The sequence below is a fragment of the Dipodomys merriami genome, unplaced genomic scaffold (genome assembly GCF_024711535.1).
Source record: "Dipodomys merriami isolate MVZ:Mamm:240054 unplaced genomic scaffold, mDipMer1.0.p SCAF_195, whole genome shotgun sequence".
In the NCBI taxonomy this organism is placed as follows: domain Eukaryota; kingdom Metazoa; phylum Chordata; class Mammalia; order Rodentia; family Heteromyidae; genus Dipodomys; species Dipodomys merriami.
The window spans coordinates 1,492,175-1,497,520 of NW_027203326.1; positions in this window are offsets into that span (position 1 = coordinate 1,492,175).

The window sequence follows — 5,346 nt, forward strand, 5'->3', positions numbered from 1 at the left end:
ATGGTCTTAGTTCTTCTATCTATACGTAATACAGGAAGACATTTGCTCAATTACATGCCTCTGTATACAATGAGAAAAATGCTAGGGTTGAAGTTGGTTTTTATTTTTTGGTTTGTCCTCAGGTTTGAACTCTGGGCCTGGCTATTCTCTTTGAGCCGGTTTGTGCTCAAGGCTCATACTCTACCACTTCAACCTCAGTGCCACTTGAGTCTGGCTTTTCCTGAGAAGTTTATTGGTGATAAGATTCTTAGGAATCTTCCTGACTGGGTGGGCTTTGAACCATAATCTTCTGATCTCAGCCTCCTGAATATCTATGATAGATAAAAAATATAAATAATATTTGCAAGTGTTCTGATTTCTAGAAATCAGAAAAATGTTGCAGCAAAGTTTAGTGTAGTGTACTTTCCACAATAGGAAGGGCATCATATTAGCACAAGTGTAGTATTTTTTCACAATAGTGATAAGCTATTCATGATGTGAATTAAGGGAATTTTAAGGAAACTTTTGGGCTAGGAATACTTTATGGCATAAAACCTTGGGCTTGATGGTCACAGAAATAATAGTTTCCTCTGATGAACAACTGTTTACTCTCGAGGAATTAATTATTACACATACTTCGTAGTTATATCCTCCACCAGAATGTGGCTATTTTTTTCCGTTGATTTCTCAATATGTAGCACCCCATTAGATACTGCAGCTATTGCAGAATTAAATAACATGCAAACAGGTACTGTTTTGAATATCTCTGATATGGAATGTTCAGAATTTGAAAATGAGTAGTTAGTATTTGTAAGAACTTTGAAAAAACACATATATACTGTCCTTTGAACAATTATTCAGTTTTAAAAGTTAGGAGTTTCCAGAGAATTAAACTGTTTTCTGTTTTACTATGAGACAATACTAAAAGTATAATTTTTTGAAAATTATGGCAGGTATATTGTAAAAATATTGTATATTTGGATAACATTCAAGTTGATTAACCTCTGAAAAGAAAGGTGTAATTAATTCAAATTAGATGCCAAATAGTGTTCATTTTTAAAAAGGTAATGCACATAGAATAATATTTACTATAGCAATACAGTGAATTTATACTTTATGTAACTTATTTTAGTTTAATTTTATTTTTAGGTGATATATACAGGGGTTGCATTAATTGTAAGGTAGTGAATACATAATATGTCAAAATTTTACCCACTACCTCATTTTTCTCACACTTTTCCTTTCCCCCCAAACCACTCACAGGTTGTAATGTAAATTTCCAACATGTTGTCTTGTCAGTATTGCTATTGCATTGGTTTGCCCTTTGTCCTTTGTCTCCCCAATTTGTTGTTCATCTTGCCTTGTCAAATTCAGATAAATGCATGTGCAATACACACAGCACTGAAATCAAATACAGCAGGGGATAAACTATAGGGGAAAACACAAAAGAAAAAAGAAATCACATAGTATATTAAAAAACAAACAACCACAATGAAAAACGTCTGTTTCCATATCTAGGTGTTCATTTGCTCAACATGATCTTGTATGGTCCTATATACAAAGCTTTTGAGCCATTCTGCTCATCTGCTAGTGTTATTATATACATTTCCTATTATTACAAATGAGGGAAACTATGGAATCTGTTTCTTTGAGTCTTGCTTATTTTATTCAGCTGGATTTTGAAAAATCTTTTCATTTCCTTTTGAATTGGAAGCATAGAATTCAACCGTATATATATATCACATTTTGTTGATTCGTTCATCTACTGAATGAGTGAATGGCATATTGGTTTAAAACATGTTTGCATGTAAGTATCACGTAGGGTCTTTCAAAAATGACAGATGATACCTCCCCAGAAATACCAAAATCATGATTACTACATAAGAAAGGATTTTATGGTGGTACAAGTGTTGAAATATCTGGATGAGTGTAATTTATATCTTGCACTGAATTAGGCAGGAAGATATCCAATATCATATGGGATAAAAATGGTAGTGACAAAATATTCCATTGAGAAATATATAGGAGCCTGCCAGAAGTATGAAGAAATTCAGATAATTTTGAAGAATTTAGAAATACAAGCTCAAATATATTTCTTTAAATAGAAATTATTTAAGTGGAAGGGCAAAAGGAGAAGAGAAGAAAATAACTGACAGCAGATCCTTGTCCCAAGTTAGAGTATAAAAAGTCATAATCTAGAGTTTGGAGGAAGATGGCAGAAGGTCTAGGCTAAACAAGCTTTTGCTAGACAACAGTTTTTGTGTCCCAGTCAACAGTCCTAGGCTAAAGAATCACACCCAGTTTGCCATCAGAGTAGAGAGAGTTTGGCCAGAGATGGAATATCCAGGCAAGGAAACAGATCTGAGCATCAGCGGCAGGAGTCACCATGCCTACAGATAGCGTCTATTCAAAAATATGCCAGACAGAGTGTGCGTATTCTACTCAACACCAGAAAGAACTGACAATGAACAGATATATTCATGCTGCAGATCGCAGATCAGAGAGAGCCCAGTAACCAAGATTCTGGCATGGGTAGAACCCTGACATCCTCACTCCTTCTCAGAAAGCAGAGGAGGGAAGGCGGCCCCTTTCCCACCACCAGAGAACTCCATCTTTGATACTGACAAAGGCCCAGAAATTGATAGTGACAAATGGCCCAGACTTTTGACTGTGCAACTATAGGACTTTGGTTGATGCTTGCCTTAAAATAGTGTTCTAGCACAAAAATGGTGTTACTTTCCCACCAAATAGAATCCAATAAAAGACAGCTGAAAGAAGTCAGGGAGACCAGAATAGGAATGGTGAATGGAGCCCAACATAAGGAATGGGAGTCCAAGGAAACCATAACCGATCAGCTAAGTGATTTGAGAATAAACATGACACCAAATTAAGAAAATAATGAAGTTCATATCAGATCTAAAACAAAGCTCCAACAAAGAATTTAAAGCCATCAAAACTGACCAAATAGAAGGAAAAGATATTAAAAACAACGTGGAAAGTCTTGAGAGCAGGGTAGACCATGCAGAAGATCGTATCTGAGGAATTGAAGACAGCCAGGTTATTATAGAGAAAGAACATACAACTATCCAAGACAGATCCAAGAAATATGATAGATCTATTCAACATTTGGAAGACACCCTCAGAAGGCCTAATCTGAGGATAATTGGTGTAGAGGAGCATCTCGAATCAGAAGTTAATTGTCTAGGATATTTGGTTAATATGTTCCAAGCAGAGAATTTCTCAAACATGCAAATAGATAGACCTATTCACATTCAAGAAGCTTTTAGAACCCCAAATAGACAAGACTTGGACAGGATATCTCACCATGACATTATAATGACAACAGGATCAATTCCAAGGAAAAAATCCTTAAAGCTCTCAAAGAGAAAAACATCAACCACTTACAAAGGGAAACCAATTAGAATAACCTCAGATATCTCAGCGGAGACAATTATAGCAAGAAGAGCCCGGAATGATATATGCCATGTCCTAAAGACAAACAACTATCAACCAAGAATACTGTACCCAGCTATACTCTCCTTCATAACCGAAGGCCAAACAAAAACCTTCCATACCAAAGAACAACTGAAACAATATATATCCACAAAACCAGCCCTATAAATGACACTTAATGATGTCCTACACATAGAAAACCAACAAGGCCACAATAAAGGCCAAGAAACCGCACCCAAACTGAGAATCCAAGAACCATAGGAAGAACCCAGTTGCTGCAGCCCCCAAGAAGGTGCATAAAATGGCAGGAACTTCCAAACAGCTCTCAATCCTAACTCTCAACATTAACGGATTGACTCTCCAATTAAGCGATATAGTCTGTCAAGTTGGATTAAGAAGCAAGATCCTTCTATCTGCTGCCTTCAGGAGTCTCATATTGCCCATAAAAACAAACACATTTTCGATGTGAAAGGCTGGAACAAAATCTACCAAGCAAACAGCCCCCATAAACAGGTGGAAGTTGCAATCCTAATAACAGATTAAATAGACTTTCAATTAAAATTATTGAGAAGAGATAAGGAAGGTTGCTACATATGAATTAAGGGACCTATCCATCACGAGAATATTACAATTCGATATATCTATTCGCCAAACAACCAAGCACCCAAATTTATTCAAGAAACACTACTTTCCCTCAAATCTGACATAGATCCAAAACATTAATTGTTTGGGACTTTAACACCAACTTTCCCCACTAGATAGATCAACTCGGCAAAAACTCAACAAAGAAACCACAGATCTAAACAACTGCATAGATGAACTAGATTTAACAGACATCTACTGAATATTTCACCCAACAGCATCAGAATACACGTTTTTCTCAGCAGCACATGGAACATTTTCCAAAATAGGCCACATTTTAGGTGACAAAACAAACTTTTCCAAATTCAGAAACATTGAAGTTATACCTTGCATTCTCTCACACAACAAGGGAATAAAATTAGAACTCATCACCAAAAGCCACTGAAGAACGTCCTGTACCACATGGAGGCTGATAAATACACTCTGGAATGACCATTGTGTCATGAAATACATTGGAAAGGAAATTCAAAAATTCATGATATTCACAAAGATGAACACACAAATTCCCACCTCCTCTAGGACACAGCAAAGGCAGTACTCAGAGACAAGTTTATAGCCCTGAGTTCCAACACAAACAACTTGTAGAGATCTGAAACCAACAATTTCATAAGACATCTGAGCCTCCTGGAATAAGAGTAGCAAGATAATCCCCAATCCAGTAGATGGAAATAAATAATTAAAATTAAATCAGAATTAAATGAATTAGAATACAAAAAAACCATAGAAAGAATCAACAAAATAAAGAGTTGATTCATCAATAAAATTAACAAAATTGAGAGAAATTTATCAAATCTTATCAGAAACAGAAGAGAACACACCCAAATAAATAAACTGAGATGAGAATGGAAACATCACCACAGAAAAAAACAAGATTCAGAACATTATAAAGGCATACTTCTCAAAACTTTATGCTAATAAGTTTGAGAACTTGGCAGAAATTGACCTTTCCCTAGCAAATATTGACATGCCGAAACTAAACCAAGATGAGTTAAACCTTCTTAACAGGACCATATCCAACATTGAAATAGAAACAGCAGTAAGCCTCCTGCCATCTATCAAAAGCCCAGATCCCAATGGATTTACAGTGGAATTCTACATGGTTTTCAAAGAAGAGCTCACACCAACACTCCTCCAAATTTTCAATGAAATTGAAAGAGAAAGTTAACTACCAAACTCATTCTATGAAGCCATCATAACCCTCATCCCAAAACCAGGCAGGGAGTCATCAAAGAAAGAGAACTATAGACCCATTTTTGGATGATCATTAATGCA